We start from the raw sequence: 22,234 nt of genomic DNA, 5'->3' as shown, positions 1-22,234 counted from the left end.
CATCCTCCATATCCATATGGCTCGCGGAGACGATCTCCACGCCATCAAATACGTGCCCCACAAGTTGAAAGGACCAGCTCGGCACTAGCTGAAGAGCCTCCCTAAAAATTCAATTCGAAGTTGGGAGGAGCTTGAGGATGCTTTTCGGGTAACTTTCAAGGGACCTACATCCTACCTCCGGATGCAGACGATTTAAGTCATATAATTCAATAGCCCGGAGAGTCAGCCCGAAAGCTTTGGAACAGATTTCTCACTAAGAAGAATCAAATCGTCGGCTGCCCGGAAGCCGAAGCCTTAGCAATTTTCAAACACAACGTCCGAGACGAATGGCTCGCCAGACACCTCGGCCAAGAAAAACCAAGGACAATGGCAGCCCTAACAAGCCTTATGACCCGCTTTTGCGCGGGTGAAGATAGCTGGCTGGCACGTAGTAGCACCAGCGACCCAGGCACATCCGAAGTCAGGGATGGTAATGGAAAACCACGACGCAGTAAAAGCAAGCATCGAAATAACGAAGACAGCCCAGACAACACGGCGGTAAGCGCCGGATTTAGGCGCTCTTGACCCGGTCAGCAGAAAAAGCCTTTCAAAGGCAACAGAGATGGACCGTCCAACCTAAACAAGATTCTAGACAAATTATGTCAGATTCATGGCACCTCCGATAAACCTGCAAATCACACCCACAGAGAATGCTGGGTCTTCAAGCAGGCCGGAAGTTGAACGCCGAACACAAGGGGAGGGATACACCAAGTGAAGACGAGGATGAGCCTCGCCAGCAAAGCACTGGGGGACAGAAAAAATTCCCACCAGAGGTCAAAACAGTGAACATGATTCACATAACAAAAGGAAGAAGCAAACATGCACTCCGAGACATACGCGCCGTAGAGCCCGTCACCCCTAAGTTTAGCCCTTGGTTGACCTGCCCGATCACTTTCGATCGCAGGGATCACTCGACAAGTATCCGGCACGGAGGATTGGCCGCCTTGGTGCTAGACCCAATTATCGACGGATACCATCTCACCCAAGTCCTCATGGACGGCGGCAGTAGTCTTAATTTGATATATCAGGACACAATCCGCAAAATGGGGATAGACCCGACAAGAATCAGCCACAGCAATACTACCTTTAAAGGAGTAATACCAGGCCCAGAGGCCCGCTGTACGGGCTCTCTAGTACAAGAAGTTGTATTCGGTTCTCCCGACAACTTCCGAAGTGAAAGGTTAACCTTCGACATCGCTCCATTCCGAAGCGGCTATCAAGCACTACTCGGAAGAACAGCTTTCGCTTGTTTTAGTGCAGTACTGCATTACGCTTGTCTTAAGCTTAAGATGCCCGGTCCACGTGGCATCATCACAGTTAGCGGAAATGTTGAGTGTTCCTTACGCGCGGAGAAACGTGTGGCAGCTTTAGCGGCCGAACACTAAACGGCCCCTCCAATCAGAATAAACGATCGGTCGTCAGGACCGCGGACACGGCTAGATGAGTCCGGCGCATCACTAGTTGTAATAGCTTAGATAAACCTAAGATTGGTTTGATGGATATACCCCCGTAGGCGGTACCAGGGGCTTCCCGCATGTAAAAAGGACTACAATTCGGCTCGACCTTACTTATCTTGACTTTTAATGGTTTATTGAGAATAACCAATTTTTCACACGACAACTTTCACCTAAGTTCTTCTCTTTTACAGATGATAATCGTACTACACCCTTCTAGGATACGGCACAACGGAGACACAGGCGCAGACGTGCAGCAGGGCCCCGCTCAAAGGTTTCTTTTTAGATTAAGACCCTGTGTAAACCTTTTTTACCGTCTCTTGTTGCTTCACATCCTCCGGATACTCAGTATAACCGAGAGGGATGCTGACGTTATTGGCATTTCGCCACGTCAGAATAATGCACGTACCAGGTCACTTGGGGTTCATTATCAAGGGCGTTACTCAGCTCGGTATATGTTGTAAAGACCGAATACCTTAGGGAGTGTTCGGCGTCACGAGTTTGGCCTTATATGCATCAGCTCCGAATCATGTCTTTGGTCAAATGTTGGGTTTGCCCGGCTCCCGCGTTTTACTACCTTACGTTCCGCTCTATCAGCTAAGGTGGCACTGGGAGAACTACTGCGATTGTGCCCTGGTTCATCCGGACGAGCACCTCAGTAGAGAAAGCCGAAAACTGACTATCATGATAAAGCGTGAGACTGGTCAACCACTCGATGACTCATCGGAATCTTTGGGATTCTTCCGCATTAACGAAGGACCAGTTTCCCCGGTCATGTACGTACACGCACCGTATTCGGATAGCTGCGGAAATACCAGGGGCTATATCGTAGCCCCACTGTCAAACTCCTATGGTTAAGTGAAAGTGTTAAAGCAATATAGTCCGATTGCCTCGTTCACCGCGCTACCACCTCCTTCATGGACCAAGACGTTGGATCAAGTGTGAAGACACGCTTTTGCGAACACCCCCGCATTATATGCGTGGGGGCTGAAGCCGACGACTGCAAACTTTCAGGACACATATATATATATATATATATATATATATACATACATAAACGACCGCACAGGAGGAATAATAATACTTTCAGGCAAAAGTATAAACATAGCCTTTATAATTCAAATCACATTGTTCTTACAATTGGGATACATGTCACTAAAACATGACACTCTTGGAGCACTGAGCCTCTATTAAACAAGCGCCTTCCAAGACTTCTTCAAAATAGTGCTCGGCCGATACCCGGCCTACCGCCGAACGCTGGGATGCAATAGCGGTGGCCTCCATCTCTGCCTAGCAGGTCTTGACACGGGCAAGAGCCATCCGCGCACCCTCTATGCACGCCGACCTCTTCACAGCGTCGATATGCGGCACATCACCAAGGAATCGTTGCACTAAGCCAAAATAACTATTCTGCTTTGGTCCTTCCGGCCAAAGATGATCCACAACAGACCTCATGGCAAGCCTGGACAACCTATGGAGCTCGGCCCATTCAGCCATTTGCTCATTTAATAGCAGCGGACGCGCAGGAGCATTGAACTGCGACCAGAACAACTTTTCTACTTCGTGATCTTTTTGATCTTCAAAAAACTTGGTCGCATCAGCAGCACTTGCTGCCAAATCCAGGTACGCGTCCGCAGAACTCCATAATTGATCCAGAAGGGCATACTTAGGACCTCCGAACTTTGTCCGCAACAAAAAGGGCTTCCCCGCCGTGATATTTCCGGCTTGACGTAGCTCCTCCTTCGCCGCTCTAATTTTGGAGCGGGCTTCCTTGGCTGCTACCGTGGCTTTCTCCAGGTCCGCCGTCTTTGCTTGGTTTTCCTTTTCAAGAAGCTTATAACGGTCGGCGGCATCTTTCAGCTCAACAGCCATCTTGGCTATTTTCTCTTTGCTCTGGCAATGCGCAGCCTGTTGGGCTCTTAGCTCGTTGACCTCCTTTAGGGCGGCAGCATCACTCCTCCTGGCTTGTTCCTTGGCTCGGGCAAGTTCCGCCCGAAGGGTCTCCACGGCGGCAGCTCCATCTGCAGTCACAGCATATTACAGATACTAGCATCATGCTCCTCTTAATATGTGTTGATAATAGAAGAATACGTACCCTGTGCCTCGTCAAGCCGCTTGTTTACAAGCACGATGTCAGCATCTGCCGCATCAAGTTGCCGCTTCAGTTCAGCAAACTCACCAGTCCGGCTAGCCACCAGACCCTCAGCCGCCTGCACGTGAAAGCAGCATGGTTATTACCTGGGACTATGATCCTCTATTTGCCGCCTTTTTCGACAGCAACCAGAGTCTCAGGGGCTACTATCTGCATAGGGCACACCTAGCGTGTGCGGTACCGTAAAAAAATATATTACTTTGCGTACCTCAAAGCCTCTCAGCAGGCTCATAAAAGCCTCATGCAATCCGCTTCTGGCAGATGAAATCCTCTCAACCACCGTACCCATTAGCGTACGATGCGCTTCTGAGATAGCCGCTTGCTCCAGAAGATTCATCAGTGCGTCTAGTCACGCGCCGGACAGTCCCGGACTCTTTCTGTTGCTCTCCTTAGGAGCCGAATACTCCGGACTTCGGGTGGCCGAAGGGTTACCCTCTGGCCCGGGCAGATCAGGAGAAATCCTCCGTGACGACACCTCAGGGTCGTCCGCCTCACGAGGCGGGGAGGCACGGGGAGGCGTTTCGCTCTCCATCATCTCCGGAAGAAGATCCCCCGAAGATGAACTCTGTCGAGAAGGGCTATGATCCGAACTACAAGACATACGTCTCGGTTATTGTTCTCAGAAATTAAGCAGGGTATATTTACTATAAAGCACTTTTGTTTACTTACAGCTCGATGGAGGGCTGGTCCCCTTGTGGGTACTGTGCGGTAAGGATGCCCTCCGGGGTAGGGCCCTCTGACAAATGTTTCTTCCCTTGTTTGAAAACCATTGTTTCCAAGTCTTCAGAGGCGGCCCTCTTCCTTCCTTGGGGAGAGAAAATTTTAGATTCTTCTCCCCGGTTATCCTCCTTCTCGGAGGCACTAATTCCCCCAGTCTGGATGAATAATGAGTGCGACCCGCTTTCGGCTGCCTTGTTCCTCCCTTTATCTTCCCCTGATGGCGCTTGATAAGGCGCAAGCTCAAGCATCCTGGCTAGCACAGGATCCGGTGGGCCTTCGGGAAGGGGGCCGAACACCTGATCATATTCACCTTTTTTATCCAACCCTGGTCAGAAGGCAACTTTTCAGAATGATGTTGTGGTAAATTAAAAAGACAACGTGTTCGGCCGCGGAATTACTTACTTGGGTATCTGGACGATTGCAGCTCAGGCCCGCATCCTCGGTGGTGTCCGGACACTTTATTTGTGATCCGGAGAACAATCCGTACATCTCTTCGTGCGTCATGCCGAAGAAGTGCTGAATAGTTCGCGCTCCTTCCGGGTTGAACTCCCACATACGGAGAGGTCGACATTTGCAAGGCAGGACTCGACGAACTAGCATGACTTGCATTACCTTGACAAGGCTGACATCTCTCTCGAGCAGATCTCGGATGCGGCTCTGCAATGTCGGCACATCATTTGCTGGCCCCCAATCCAGCCCCTTGTTGACCCATGACGCCAGTTGTGGCGGGGGGCCCGAGCGGAAAGCAGGGGCGGCAACCCACTTAGTACCACGGGGAGCTGTGATGTAAAACCACTCCCGTTGCCATAAGCTGGACACCTCCGGGAAGGAACTCTTTGCCATGGAGCATCGGCGCCTTTGCTTATTATGGCACCTCCGCATTCTGCGTGTCGCCCATTAATCATCTTTGGCATCACATTAAAGGTCTTGAGCCATAAGCCGAAGTGTGGGGTGACGTGGAGGAAGGCCTCACACACGACGATGAACGACGAGATGTGAAGGATGGAATCCGGGGCCAGATCATGGAAATCCAGCCCGTAATAGAATATGAGCCCTCTAACAAAGGGATCTAGACTAAAGCCTAGCCCTCGGAGGAAGTGGGAGACAAATACGACACTCTCGTTATGCTCGGGAGTGGGGATGACCTGCCCTGGAGCAGGCAGCCTGTGCGAAATTTCGGCGGTCAGATACCTGCCCTCTCTTAGCTTCTTGATGTCCTCCTCCGTGACGGAGGAGGGCATCCACCGACCTTGAAGGTTGGATCCGGACATGATTGAAGGTCCGAAGCGCCTAGCCTGAGCCTTTGGTGTTGGAACTCGAGGTGGGGGAAGGATTCGATTGAGCGCGAGAAGAAAGAGACCGGCCTTGGCCCCTTTATAAAGAGGGTGAATATCAAGCGTCCTTCGCGTGGCCGTTTGGGACTTGCCTAAAACCGAGGAGTCATACCAACAGGCACGATTGGATTACCCATACCCGTATTGATGAGAATCCCGTGAAAAAAGGGACACGATCTCTGCCTCGACAGGACGTGCCAATAAAACCGCCTCGCAACACGTGCAGTGGCAGGCTCAGAAAAACGGTTCGTCATGACCAGACCACGGCAGTACGTCACGTTATGAAAAGCTATCAGCAGATTAGATTTGTGGAAATATTATTCTCTCTATGGTGGTATGTGGAATTTGTTTTGTAGAGCCGGACACTATCCTTGTGTTCAAAATCTTCTATAGAGTATTTGGAGGAGGAACCCGCCTTGCAATGCCGAAGACAATCTGCGTGCCGGACTCATCGTCATTGAAGCCTGGTTCAGGGGCTACTGAGGGAGTACTGGATTAGGGGGTCCTCGGACAGCCGGACTATATCCTTTGGCCGGACTGTTGGACTATGAAGATACAAGACTCAAGACTTCGACCCGTGTCCGGATGGGACTCTCCTTGGCGTGGAAGGCAAGCTTGGCAATATGGATATGAAGATTTCCTCCCTTGTAACCGACTCTGTGTAAACCTAGCCTCCTCCGATGCCTATATAAACCGGAGGGTTTTAGTCCGTAGGACAACAACAATCATACCATAGGCTAGCTTCTAGGGTTTAGCCTCTACGATCTCGTGGTAGATCAACTCTTGTAATACTCATATCATCAAGATCAATCAAGCAGGAAGTAGGGTATTACCTCCATCGAGAGGGCCTGAACCTGGGTAAACATCGTGTCCCCCGCCTCCTGTTACCATCCGCCTTAGACGCACAGTTCGGGACCCCTACCCGAGATCCGCCGGTTTTGACACCGACATCCGTCCTCACGTGTCAGGGCACGTCCTCGCGATCCGTAGATCGTTCTTGTATGTCCTGCTCTACTGTCCAGGTCTTGACGAAGGTCATATGTATAACCCCGAGCTGTCTTATCCCTGCCTTTACGGCGAGGTGGGATAGTCTGGTTTTCGGCTCGAGTTGTCGAAGATGAATTCTCAACGGATATCTGTGACGTAGTTCAAGCTCCCAAATCTGACCTAATGGCCAGGGGCGTAGCTATCAATCTGCTCTAGATGGCCAAGCGAGTTGGCCCGCAGTGCGAAACCACCAAACACAAAGATCTGTCCAGGGAGGAAGGTTTCCCCTTGGACAACATCGTTGTTAATGCTTGAAGGAGTCATCAAACCTTTTGGGGACGGCACAGTGGAACTCTCAATGAAAGCACCAATGTCGGTGTCAAAACCGGCGGATCTCGGGTAGGGGGTCCCGAACTGTGCATCTAAGGTCGATGGTAACAGGAGACGGGGGACACAATGTTTACCCAGGTTTGGTCCCTCTCTCTGGAGGTAATACCCTACTTCCTGCTTGATTGATGTTGATGAATATGAGTATTACAAGAGTTGATCTACCATGAGATCGTAATGGCTAAAACCCTAGAAGTCTAGCCTGTATGACTATGGTAATGAGTCTCTCTCTGTTTCCGGAGTAAGCCCTCCGGTTTATATAGACACCGGTGGGGACTAGGGTTGTACAAGGTCGGTTACAGAGAAAGGAATCTTCATATGTGGCCGCCAAGCTTGCCTTCCACGCCAAGGAGAGTCCCATCCGGACACGGGTAGAGTCTTCGGTCTTCGTATCTTCACAGCCCATTAGTCCGGCCCATTTCCAACAGGCGGGATGTCCGAGGACCCCTTAGTCCAGTACTCCCTCAGTGATTTGTAGTGTGTTCGATCTTACGGCGCTTGATCCCAGTGACAGACGGGGAACCGACATGTATGTATCGTTGCTACTAAGGATAAAACGATGGGGTCTATTTCTATATAAATAGATCTTGTCTACATCATGTCCTCGTTCTTATTGCATTACTCCGTTTCTCCATGAACTTAATACACTGGATGCATGCTGGATAGCGGTCGATGTGTAGAGTAATAGTAGTAGATGCAGGCAGGAGTCGCTCTACTAATCTTGGACGTGATGCCTATATAATGACCATTGCCTGGATATCGTCATGATTATTTGAAGTTCTATCAATTGCCCAACAGTAATTTGTTTACCCACCATTTGCTATTTTTCGAGAGAGACACTAGTGAAACCTACGACCCCCGGGTCTCTTTCTCATATTATTTGCCTTTGCGATCTTTTTTCCTTTGCTTTTATTTTCAGATCTACTAAACTAAAAATAGAAAAGTACCTTGCTGCAATTTATTCTTATTTATTTTATTTGGCGTTCGATCTATCAATCTACTACAATTTTCTCACGTCTATTTGCCTATCTTTGGGCGCCGCTACCCGAAAGGGATTGACAACCCCGTTTACACGTCGGGTTGCGAGTAGTTGTTATTTGTGTGCATGTGCTGTTTATGTTGTGTTGCTTGGTTCTCCTACTGGTTCGATAACCTTGGTTTCATCATTGAGGGAAATACCTAGCGCTGCTATGCTGCATCATCACTTCCTCTTTGGGGAAATACCGACATAGCTTCAAGCCGGATCACTTCTACTGCAAAGGGACTGGTCACTGGAAGCGGAACTACCCCAAGTATTTGGCGGATAAGAAGGATGGCAAAGTGAAAGGTATACTTGATATACATGTTATTGATGTGTACCTTACTAATGCTCACAGTAGCGCCTGGGTATTTGATACTGGTTATGTTGCTCATATTTGCAACTTGAATCAGGGGCTACGGATTAAACGATGATTGGCTAAGGACGAGGTGATGATGCGCATTGGAAATGGTTCCAAGGTCGATGTGATCGCCGTCAACATGCTACCTCTACATCTACGTTCGGGATTAGTTTTAGACCTGAATAATTGTTATTTGGTGCCAGCGTTGAGCATGAACATTATATCTGGATCTTGTTTGATGTGAGACGGTTATTCATTTAAATAAGAGAATAATGGTTGTTCTATTTATATGAGTAATATCTTTTATGGTCATGCACCCTTGATGAGTGGCCTATTTTTGTTGAATCTCGATCGTGGTGACAGACATATTCATAATATTGATGCCAAAATATGAAAAGTTAATAATGATAGTGCAACATATCTGTGGCACTGCTGTTTAAGTCATATTGGTGAAAAGAGCATGAAGAAACTCCATGCAAATGGGCTTTTGGAATCACTTGATGCTTGCGAACCATGCCTCATGGGCAAGATGACTAAGACTCCGTTCTCTGGAACAATGGAGCGAGCCGCTGACTTATTGGAAATAATACACACTGATGTATGCAGTCCTATGAGTGTTGAGGCTCACGGCGGGTATCGTTATTTTCTAACCTTCACAGATGATTTGAGCAGATATGGGTATATCTAATTAATGAAACACAAGTCTGAAACATTTGAAAAGTTCATAGAATTTCATAGTGAAGTGATAAATCATCGTAACAAGAAAATAAAGTTTCTATGATCTGATCGCGGAGGCGAATATTTGAGTTATGAGTTTGGTCTTCATTTGAAACAATGTGGAATAGTTTTGCAACTTACGCCACCTGGAACACCACAGCGTAATGGTGTGTCCGAACGTCGTAACCGTACTTTATTAGATATGGTGCGATCTATGATGTCTCTTATCGATTTACCACTATCGTTTTGGGGTTATGCATTAGAGACAGCTGCATTCACGTTAAATAGGGCACCATCTAAATCTGTTGAGACGACACCATATGAACTATGGTTTGGCAAGAACCTAAGCTTCCGTTTCTTAAAGTTTGGGGTTGCGATGCTTATGTGAAAAAGCTTCAGCCTGATAAGCTCGAACCCAAATTGGAGAAGTGCATCTTCATAGGATACCCAAAAGAAATTATTGGGTACACCTTGTATCACAGACCCGAAGGCAAGATATTTGTTGCTAAGAATGGATCCTTTCTAGAGAAGGAGTTTCTCTTGAAAGAAGTGAGTGGGAGGAAAGTAGAACTCGATGAGGTAGTTGTACCTTCTCTCAAATTGGAAAGTAGTTCATCAAAGAAATCAGTTCCAGTGATGCCTACACCAATTAGTGAGGAAGCTAATGATGATAATCATGAAACTTCATATGAAGTTACTACCGAACCTTGTAGGTCAACCAGAGTACGTTCCGCACCAGAGTTGTATGGTAATCCTGTTCTGGAAGTCATGTTACTAGACCATGACGAACCTACGAACTGTGAGGAAGCAATGATGAGCCCAGATTCCACGAAATGGTTTGAGGTCATGAAATATGAGATGGGATCCATGTATGAGAACAAATTATGGACTTTGGTTGACTTGCCCGATGATCGGCAAGCCATAGAGAATAAATGGATCTTCAAGAAGAAGACTAACACTGATGGCAATGTTACTGTCTACAAAGCTCAACTTGTTGTGAAAGGTTTTCGAAAAGTTCAAGGAGTTGATTACGATGAGACCTTCTCACCTGTAACGATGCTTAAGTCTGTCCGAATCGTGTTAGCAATTGTCGCCTTTTATGATTATGAAATTTGGCAAATGGATGTTAAAACTGCATTCCTTAATGGATTTCTTAAAGAAGAGTTGTATATGATGCAACCAAAAGGTTTTGTCGATCCTAAAGGTGCTCACAAAGTGTGCAACACTACTAGGAAAAGGGCTATAGACAATATGCACACTAATGGCGCACCAGACATGCGGTGCGCCACTACTATATAGCAGTGGCGCACCGTGTGCTGGTGCGCCACTACTAACAATTTTTTTTCTTTTTTCCAAAAATACTAATGGCGCACTGTGTGCTGGTGCGCCATTAGTGTCTATCACACTAATGGCGCACCACAACCATGGTGCGCCACTACTAACAATTGTTTTTCTTTTTTCCAAAAATACTAATGGCGCACCAGTCACCCCGTGCGCCACTACTATCATTTTTTGTTTTTTTCGCAAAACTACTAATGGCGCACCGCCAGCTGGTGCGCCATTAGTAACCAGGGTTACTAATCACGCATTTGTTGGTGGTGCGCCATTAGTAACCTGGGACCAGCTAGATATTTTGGACAACCACCTACACACTCACCTTCCCCACTTCATTCTCTCCACCTCCTCCTCCAAGCTTGTCTCGGGTGCCTCCTCCTCCTCACCTCATTTGCACCATAGATTCATCCAAATTAAGTGGTTAAATTACCTTTTTTATAGGTAAGTAAGGGGAAAGCTTTCTTTACGTTGTAGATCTACTTTTTTCTCCCTCCAACAACGTGCACATGCACTTTTTATGGCCTAGCTAGATCTATGTATGTTTGTGGTGTTGCATATATGTTTGTGTTTGCAGGTACCGGTATTTGAAATGCGATAGTTGCCAATATTTTGCCGGAATGTTGATTCATTTCCGTTTCGGCGAGAATTTTGGCACTATGCATTCTTTTTGGTCCTATTTTTAGGCAAAGTCATGCCAAATTTTTTCTTGGTTCTAAAATATCGTTTTGCTCTACCCCGCAGGCGACCATGGTCCGCACGATGACCGAAGGCATCGTGAATAGGTTTTTGAGCTCCGCGAAGGCCGTGATGCTTCAATATAACGAGACGGAGATAAGATGTCCGTGTCGAAGATGCAAGCTGAGGAGCCTTATGGACCCAGATTCCGTACAGGTGCGGGACCACCTGCTCTTGCTGGTTTCATGGATGGCTATCGGTGGCAAGGTGATGAAGATGATTATGAAGTCGTCCATGGGGGCCGGCCGGCAAGAAATGAGGAAGGGCAGCAAGACAACCGCGGCGAGGGCGGGCGAGAAGACAAGGAATCTCCAGGACATGATCACGAAGTAGATGCAGTACACAGTCATCATGTGGAAGATGCCGGACATGATTATGAGGAAGATGCCGGAGCAGACGAAGGGCATGATCATGAAGATGAAGATGCCGGAGCAGACGATGATGGACCATCGATGGGCTGGGTGCAGGACCCTCATATTCAAGAGCTTCTTCTCAAGCAGACGGATAACGCAAGAGCTGCCGCCCGAGAGAAAGCCAAGCTGGATCAACTGGAGATAGACGCGGTTACTCCATTGTATGAAGGATGCAGGCCCGAGGATACCCGCCTGAAAGTAAAGCTCATGGCTCTGGAGTTGAAGGTAAAACACAAAATGACTAAGGCATGCTTCGACGAGAACATGTCATTCTGGCACGAACGTCTTCCCAAGGGGAACAAGTGCCCGACTAGTTTCGAGGAGGCGAAGAAAATCGTGTGTCCTCTGGATTTACCGCACGTGAAATACCATGTGTGCATGAACAATTGCATCATTTATCAGGACGAGCACGCGGAGTCTACCATATGTCCGGTGTGCGGCGTCACTCGATACAAGAAGAGGAAGAAAGCTCCTCGAAAAGTGGTGTGGTACTTTCCGATCACTCCTCGTCTGCAGCGGTATTTCGTGGACCCTAAGGTAGCAAAGCTCTTGCGTTGGCACGCGGATAGGGAGGAGAAGAAGCGAGAAGATGACGCAAATGATCCGGAGATAAATAAAAAAGACAAGATGCTGAGTCACCCTAAGGATGGGAGCCAGTGGCAAGCGTTGAACTTCGAACACCCAGAATTTGGGAACGATCCAAGGAACATCGTGCTGGGCGCGAGCACCGATGGAGTCAATCCGGGCAGCCAGAGAAGCACACATAGCACCTGGCCTGTGTTTGTGTGGATGTACAACCTTCCCCCCTAGTTGTGCATGAAGAGGAAGTACATTCACATGAGTATGCTAATTGAAGGGCCAAAACAACCAGGGAACGACATTAATCTGTATCTGGGGCTGCTGAAAGAGGAGCTAGACATGCTGTGGAAAACGCCAGCCAAAACATGGGACGCCACAGAGAAAGAATATTTCCCTATGAGAGCCGCACTGCTGACGACGGTGCACGACTATCTCGGTTACGGATATCTCGCGGGGCAGGTGGTCCACGGATTTTCTGGATGCGTCAGGTGCATGGATGACACAACGTATCGCCAGCTAGATAGAGATCCCGGGTCTTCGAAAACCGTGTTCATGGGACATCGAAGGTGGCTTCGCGACGATGACCCATGGAGAAAACGCAAGGATCTGTTCGATGGTGAAACCGAACCCCGAAGAGGCCCGCGTACGAGGAGCGGCGAGGAAATAGACGAGCTATTGAAAAATTGGAAAGATTGCCCACTGCCGGGAAAGAAGCAAAAGGCGCCAGAGCCGGGAAAGAAGCGAAAGGTGCAAGAGCCGCTGCTGAAGGTATGGAAAACGAGGTCTGTTTTCTGGGACTTGCCGTACTGCTTCCACCGTGTGCCTCACAGCCTTGATGTCATGCATATCATGAAGAACGTGTGCGAGTGTCTGCTTGGTACCCTGCTCAACATGCCGGAGAGGACCAAAGATGGGCCGAAAGCAAGGGCAGACTTGAAATCAATGGGCATCAGGGAGGAGCTTCACGCTAATGATGATGATGATGGGGCGAAGCAGGACACGGAAAGTCGTCGCAAAGGCAAAAAGGCCAAGAAGACCGGAAATGACTTCCCTCCCGCGTGCTTCACTCTAAGTCAGGAGGAGATCGATCAGTTTTTCACCTGCCTCGTAGGAGTAAAACTTCCTTACGGTTACGCGGGGAAGATAAGCAGATACCTAGACTCAGTGAAGCAGAAGTTCAGCGGGATGAAGTCTCACGACTGTCACGTGCTGATGACGCAGATACTTCCAGTTGCAATCCGTGGGATCATGGACGCGCACGTCCGTGAAACGCTATTTCGCCTATGCAACTTTTTCGACGTCATCTCTCGGAAGTCGGTTGGCGTGAGGCAACTCAGAAGGCTACAGGAAGAGATCGTGGTGATACTATGCGAGCTTGAGATGTACTTCCCGCCCGCATTCTTCGACATTATGGTGCATCTGCTGGTCCATATCGTGGAGGATATCATCCAACTCGGGCCGACGTTCCTGCACAGCATGATGCCATTCAAAAGGATGAATGGTGTCATCAAAGGATACGTTCGCAACATGTCACGTCCAGAGGGAAGCATAGCCAGGGGCTTTCTGACCGAAGAGTGCATCTCCTACTGCATGAATTATCTAGGCATCGAGAACCCCGTTGGTCTGCCCGTCAACAGGCACCTCGGCAGGCTCGCTGGATGGGGTCACCATGAGGGTCGCCGCGAAATGCATGTCGACTTCGAGGGTCGACTCGCCGACTTTGAAAGAGCAAACCTAGTCGCGCTACAACACATAGACGTGATCGATCCTTGGGTGGTAGAGCACAAAACCTTTATTGAGAAGACGTACAATGACCGAGGCCAATAGAGGACGAACGGAGATATGATCAAAGAGCACAACTCATGTTTCACACGTTGGTTCAAGCAGAAGCTTCTGTCGTACCCTTTACATGAGGATTCCACGGAAGAACAACTCATATTCGCCTTGTCACAGGGCGCCGAGCACAACCTGATGACGTATGAGGCGTACGATATCAACGGCTACACATTCTACACCGAGGGAAAGGACATGAAGAGCGATGGTTATCAGAACTCCGGGGTAACGATGGAATCCTACACCGGTAACGACAAGGACAGATATTACTGAAGGATCGAGGAGATCTGGGAGCTGAGCTACGCTGGAGAGAAGGTTCCGATGTTCCGTGTCAGATGGGCCAAGAGCGTCCTAAAAGAAGACCGGTATTTCACCACCATGGTTATACCCGAAGCTAAATCCAAGACCGCGGGCGCAAACGTCACCGCGAAAAATGAGCCATGGGTACTGGCTTCCCAAGTGGACCAATGCTTCTTCATTACCGACCCGTCAAAGCCCAGTCGTGTTGTCGTGAGGAGAGGCAAAAGGAAGATCATCGGAATGGATGGAGTCGCCAATGAGCAAGACTTCGACAAGTACGGCGACCCGAAGATGGAACATGACGACGACGACGAAGTACCAGCATACACCACAAGAAGAAGCAGGACCACCCTACCTAAAGGACGTCCGTTCAAGAGAAGAACTCCATTTACGAAAAATAAGGGCAAGAAGATTGTGAACAGATAGCTAGCTAAGATCGATTGTATTTAAATTGTAGCCTTCATATCTCGATTGTATTTAATGTGCACTTTTTGAACTCATGAATTTTTAAATTTCATGGGCACTTTTTGAATTCATGAATATTTTTTCAAATTTGATGATATTTTTTCATATTCAATATGAAAAAATATTGAATATTCATGAGGACACTCGATCTCGATCCCCCTCCATCTCGATCTCGATCCCCCTCCATCTCGATCTCGATCCCCCTCCATCTCGATCGCTATCCCCCTCCATCTCGATCTCGATCCCCCCCGCACCCTCCCCCGCTCCACCGCCGCCGCCGACCATCCGCACCCTCCCCGGCCCGCTCCACCGCCGCCGAGCACCCCCCGCACCCTCCCCCGCTCCACCGCCGCCGACGACCCCCTGCACCCCTCCCCGGCCCGCTCCACCGCCACCGAGCACCCCCCGCACCCTCCCCCGCTCCACCGCCACCGCCGACCCCCCGCACCCTCCCCGGCCCGCTCCACCGCCGCCGAGCACCCCCCGCACCCTCCCCCGCTCCACCGCCGCCCACGACCCCCCGCACCCCTCCCCGGCCCGCTCCAAATTTGATGATATTTTCAAATAACAAATTTGATGATATTTTCAAATAACAAATTTGATGATATTTTTTCATATTCATAAATATTTTCAAATAACAAATTTGATGATATTTTTTAAAAAATTATTACTGTTTTTATAAAAAAATATTGTTGTTTCATATTCATATTCATTTTCTAAAAAATTATTAGATGCAACAAAATAATTACTTATGGCGCACCGCTGGGTGGTGCGCCATTGCTATGCAGAAAAAAAGTTACTTATGGCGCACCGCTGGGTGGTGCGCCATTGCTATGCAAAAAAAGTTACTTATGGCGCACCGCTGGGTGGTGCGCCATTGCTATCTAAGAAAAACTTACTTATGGCGCACCGCTAGGTGGTGCGCCATTGCTATACCTTCCCCGACTAAAATCTCGGCCCCAATCCCCGGCCGATCCCATCTCACATCTCTCAGCCCCTGCGCGCCGCTGCCCCGACGACCCACGACGCCGCCGCCCCTACGTGCGTCGCCGCCCCCGCGCCCCCCACCACTGCAGCTCCTCCGCCGCGAACCAGACAGCAAGCCGCCGCGGCCCCCAACCATCCCGCCACGGCCCCCAACCATCCCGCCGCCGACGACCGCACGGGGTGCAGGACGACGACCGCCGCCGACCCGCAACCGTCCCGCCGCCGCCCGTAAGCCCCCCTCCTCCTCCGCCCGTCCTCCTCCGCCCGTAAGCCCCCTCCCCCTGACTGACTCGACTCCCCTGGCCTCCGCGCGCAGTTGACCGTCCCGGATCTCCGACTGCATCGCCTCCCGCGGCGGCAACATCCACAGCGTCGACGTCTTCGTCCCCGACGACGCCCCCGTCTTCTACGCCCGCAGGTACCCCATCCAACTCACCCCTGCCTCCATTTCCCACCTCTCCCTCTCTGCTCCTCCCTCCTTGACCTCTCCCTCTCTAATTCTTCCTAGGGTTTATCTTGGGTTTATAAAGTTGGTAGTTCTGTCATAAGATTTCGTTGAGGATCGCCATGAGAAATAATTCAAACTGAATGTATTGACATTGTGTTAACTGAATTTTCGCACTGCATTTTTGTAACTAGGGTTTATCTTGGGTAGGACCAGGAGATGTCTAGGGACAATATTTGGCCATATGGTTAGCAATGTGAAGGGAATATGAGAGATTAATTCAAACTGAATGTATGTTTGTAACTGAATTTTTTTGACAGTGTGTTAACTGAATTTTCGCACAAGAGTGATCTGAATGTCACTGCATTTTCAACACATGGACTGTCGATAGTTCCGCTTAACAAAGATTGACAGAATAACCTATGGTATGGGACAATCCGACCATGGACTTCTTTTCACATTTTTACACAATATTCTTGAGGTTTTGTGCCAGCTCGAATGAAAACTGTGAAACCTAGGTAAAATTGGGAACAGTAGTGCAACTTGGCATATCGTTATCATCCTGTGTGATTCTGTCTGTTTCACATGTTCCTTCACTCAATGGGTTTTGAAATAATTGGCAATAACTGGCCACTTATCTTCATTTCAAAGCCCAAGTTGCAGCCCTTTAGATTGACAGCTGGACAGAAGGTATCTTCTAGTAACTTTAGAGTGGACGGCAACTTCACTCTGTAGCTATATAGACAACTTCAAATTGGATGGCATGGAATATATTGTAGGGGTTTTCACCTTTTCTACTTCGCTTGGTATTTTTTTTAAATGTTAGACACAATAACATAGTTCATATTCGATATGTGAATTTTCCTTTTCTGCATGTCACATCAACCTGTATTACTCTCACAGTCACATTGCGAGGCATTGTCTTGCTGCCTCATGAAATAAATAAAAAAGACCAACACAGGCTCATGCCTAGTGCAACCTAAAATTAGCACCTTCTGTTTAGATGTTTATATTTACAACTTATTTTGTTAACATAGTAACAGCCAGACTTACCAATCCAGCTGATATATTGAATATGACTACGTGGACTTCACTTTGTCACTTGTCAGACTTCTGCATCCAATGAATTGGGGCTTTCTGATATTATTTTTTTATAAAATGACATTCTTTTTAGAGTTTCAGCTTTTATGTACATACATTAAACTAAAAAGGTATCTCTACCACTACATGAAGTATAAGCATTCATTCTAACAGAACTATGTCTCTACGTAAAAGCATTCATTCTAAAGAAGATACCTTTGGTAAAATGTGTTTCACTTGTAGCTTCTAGCTTAAGTGAGTAGCCAGTACTGCAGTGAGTAGCTTAACTTGTTTAAGTACTGCCAGTTAGTAGTACTGCTAGTGAGTAGATGAACTCCATTTAACTAGCTTAATTGAGTTTCAGTTGTGTAGTGAAGTTCTTCTATTTTGTATGATGCGGTTCACGCTTAAACTGTCCTGCTATGTAGTCTGTTGGATCATCTATGTACTATGTATGCTGTGGCATGTGGTGTGGTCGATGCTGAGATGTCAACTCTATGTACTATGTATGGTATGGCATAGGTGAAGCCACTGACTACACTTCAGGTTCTACTCCTAGAACACTTCAGGAGTTTTACTTCATAACTGGAGTTTTTTGATGATATTAGGGGGTTTTGTCTCCGACCATCGTGTCGTGATGATATTGTGGGGTGTTGTGGGGTTGCAGCTGGGCGGGGGTGGGGTAATGATTTTGCAGGTACCCCGAGAGACCCTTGAGTTTGCCGGAATGTCGATTAACTTCCGTTCCGGCAAATTCGGGTACTCCATATGTCCTATTTTCAGCAAAGGTCATGCTGAAATTTTCCGTGAATTTTAGCATAACTTTGCTAAAAATAGGACATATGGGGTACGTGCGACTAATGCATGGGCCGGGTATCTTAGTACTTAATTAAGTAGGATCAACTGCCCCTTTATTCTTGCTGCATTAAACCATAGGTGGCAATAGAGCCAAGTGATTAGGCCCAACTTAGAGTCGACAAACCCTAAATTATAAAACCTTGGCTTTTAGGGTGCCTCGGTGTCGATAAAAACCTAAATGATGAAAGCTTAGGCTTTTAGGGTGCCTCGGCGTCGACAAACCCTAAATGATAAAAGCTTAGCTTTTAGGATGCCTCGGTGTCGACAAACCCTAAATGATGAGACCATGATCTTGTTCCTTGACAATAACCAACTTTTTGACCAATTGTTTTTCCTATTTAGAGCGAAACATGGCCCACAACGATGAGGCCGGCAGTTCGGGCGGCAAGGCATTCTGGGAGCTGTCCCAGGAGATGGTGGAAGAACCTCATAGCTATGAGGACGCCGTGGAAGACAACGATCCTGACTACACAACCCCTAGTGGCGTCGGGGATGACACCACTGATGGTGCCGCCGAGGATGCCACCACTGATGATGGCAGCGCACGCACAGATGGCAGCCAACCGAAGAGGCAACGGAAGGTCCGGCGCCCGAACGTGCTCGGCACCGTCAAAGAGGAATTTACTGAAGTGAACTACGAAGGGGATCCAACGACGCCCAAAGAATTAGTCATGGGGTACTCGGTTCAGCTCGGGTGCATTCTCCGGAGCACCGTCTCGATCAACACCGAGAACCTAAGGCATAAGGACCGAGGGAATTTGCGCAACCTCCTCTTCATGAAGCTGCATGAACGATACAAGTTCCCTACTGAGTTTGCAAACACACGCCTCTCAGGGAATAAAGTGAACAGTGCCGCCCTCACGAAGATGAGCACGGCCCTGTCTACTTGGAGAATCGCGGTGAAAAGAATGATCAACAAAGGTGAAAGTTATGAGAAGATCAAGGCGAAAAATCCTTCGATCAGCGAAGATGACTACAAGGAGTTCAAGATCAAGTGCGAGAGCGGCGCATCCGAGGAATCAAGTCAGTGGGGGAAAGAGATGCGGGACTTGAACTGAGGGGTCCACAAACTCGGTCCCGGCGGTTACAGAGTGGCGGAACCTATATGGGACAAGGAGGACGCGGACGTGCCGAGCAAGGCCTACCGCCCCGCTTTGAGAAATACCGTGAGAAGCAGACCAGGAACTATGTCAGGGCCCGGTACAAGGAGGACCCGGTAACAAAGGAGCTTACCATGGATCCGAAGACCAAGGCACTTGAGAAAGTTTTGGTAAGGAATACACCCCCGCGTAATTAGCTACATATATGGTTGCATTCTAGTTAATGAAGCCAAATTTCTAAATAGTTCACATTCCTTCCGCAGGAGACTGAAAGCAGTAGCGCGGGGTCGTCTCAGAGCTCCCCAGCTTGGGACAGCACTCTAAATAGGGCGTTGAACATAATGAAAAACAAGGATAAGCTCAGTAAGCCGTCGTCAGCTGGTCGTGTGGCCGGCAAAGGCTTGTCCACAAAATGGTCGTCATACTATAACGCTGGTGGGCGAAAGGAGAAAAAGACCAGCTCGGAAAGCCAGTCGCGCGAGGTTCAAGAACTCAAGGCACAAGTCGCGCGGATTCCAGAGATTGTCCAAGAGCAAGTGCAACAACAACTGGGAACGACGCTCACCGCCATTGTGCCTAGCTTGATTGAGGGGCTGCAGCCGTGGATTGTGGGCGGCCAACAGGGGCCGCCCCCGGTTCCCAGCTTCATGGCCAGCAACTCGCACAACGCGCAGGCGGCGCCATTGGCGTCTCCGGCGCCGGCACGGGCATTGGAGCTTAATGCACCCGGGTGTACGCCGGCCAGCACCTCGGCAGCAAGCGGCCCCTCCGTCAATTGCACGCCCGCCGTTGGCGGTGCCTCGACATTAGCCGAGCTCGACACCATCACGGTAACTAAGCCTCTCGGCCGATGACTTCATCTCCTTGCCTTTGACTGGGCATCCTTGACGCCCTACATGTTTTCGTAGGGCGCCGCCGACGTCCCATGCACTCTCCTGCACTTCGTGGGCGGCGAGTTGATCGATGTCGCCAAGGGCCAAATCGTTCAAGCGGGCAACCCCGTGTTCCACGGTAATCCGATGCCACCCACCGTATATACGGTTGAACTGGTTCGGGTGCTGCCAGGCTGCGACGAGTTGTTACCTCCGATTCGACCCACTAGGGCCGACGAAGATGATGTGATGACCCTCAGCGCCTGCGTAAGCTAGCCCCAGCTTTGGCCGAAGAGCCAGATTCGTTTGGGGGCGGGGGACACCACCCCACAGACAGCACCGCCAGTCGTGCCGGTGCCAAGCCATGGCAAGACCGCCGCAACGCTACCGGACATGCCGGACATCCCTATGGCACAGGATCCGAACATGCATATGGCACAGGATCCGGACGACGATGACAACAACGACAGTACATTTACCAACGTCGATAAGTACTTTGCCGAACATGGGTACGGTGACGAATTCTTCGGGCCTCCTTCTCAAGAACCCAACCCTGAAAAAGATGTCCGCGATCGAGCTGGTACCGCGGAGAAACCCAATTGCAACAGGCGTCGTCTGGCGTTCAGTTCTCAGGAGACGCCTCTAGCTGCCGCCTTCATCGAGCCTCAGATAGCCGAGGTGCGAAATATTATCAGCCCCAACACACTCAAGAAGGCGGTCTCTGAGCAGAACTCGATCCCATTACAGGAGATGAGGAAGAAGGGACGGAAACGAAAGAATAACAAGGGCGGTGCGAGCCAGCCGGCACCGAGTACGATCCGTGCTCAGGACGGAACACCTTCACCTAAGGATATCTCGAGGAGGGTGCATGTGGCGGGTAGGCCAATGCTACCGACAAATCTGCTCAATGCTGCAACCGCTGCTATGCGGAGTCTGCATGACAGTGTTCTTTGTTTGGAGAAGCGGCGTCTCTCCGAGAATCATGTGGCATACCCGGTTTTCGTGGCCAAGGTGCCAGAGGGCAAGGGCTTTGTGGATAGCGCCATCGGGGGTACGATCGTCCTGCGGTTTGATGACATCTTCGCTATGTTTAACCTTCATCCGCTGCACTACACCTTTGTTCGGCTATTTTCGCTGAGCATGGAGATGCGGATCATTAGAGACAAGACCGCAGACATTGTGATAGTCGACCCCTTCTACATGCGTGCCAAGATCTTGGGCAGCGCTGGGGACCGGCATGTCGCGAGTTCATACCTCGAAGGCCTCATTCTGGCAAACCCAGATAAGGATAACTTCCTCGTGCCTTACTTTCCCGAGTAACTCATCCCCTCACCGCCCCGTAACATATGATTTCTTAGATTTCGATCGTTCTTTTTTTCTAACATTCCGTGTTTTGTGCAGTGACACACATTGCACACTCATCCTCTTAAGCCTGAAATATTCCATGGCCACGTATTTCGACCCGGACCGTCAGTCGAAGATAGACTACACAACTATCAAGAAAGTTCTTGATGATGTTCTCCCCGGCTACGCCAGATCTGGAGGCACCTTCAGCAGGCCAGTTCGTAAGTACGGCAAGCACATCTTCAGCCACAATACGACGTTCTCCTGCGTCAAGCAGCCGCCTGGCGGTCAGAAGGATGCCTACTACGCCCTCCATCACATGCAGGCGATCGTACGGGACCATAATCACCTTCTGCTACCAAATAATCTCACAGATTGGGCCGCACGCTTGTCGGCAATCCAGGACGCGGACATCAGACAAGAATTCTTTCGCATCCAGTTGGAGTTTGCGGAAATCATCCATCAAGATGTCCTTCGTACCTCGGGGCAGTTCTATCTCAGACATCAACCGTCCAACAGTGAGATAGAAACAACGCTACAAATGCAGGCTGACAACGCCCGCGATTTCATGACCATCACGAAAGACGGCGACTTCATCCATGCTCCGATCCCTGAGTCGAGTCGAAAGTAGTGATGCTATGTAGTTCTGAAATGTCGATTGGCTCATGTTGTAATGTTAAACTTTAATGAACTTGTATGTCTCTTTGGTTTGGATAGTC

The sequence above is a fragment of the Aegilops tauschii genome, chromosome 3 (assembly GCF_002575655.3).
Source record: "Aegilops tauschii subsp. strangulata cultivar AL8/78 chromosome 3, Aet v6.0, whole genome shotgun sequence".
Classification (NCBI taxonomy): Eukaryota; Viridiplantae; Streptophyta; class Magnoliopsida; order Poales; family Poaceae; genus Aegilops; species Aegilops tauschii.
This window is presented reverse-complemented; position numbering follows the sequence as displayed.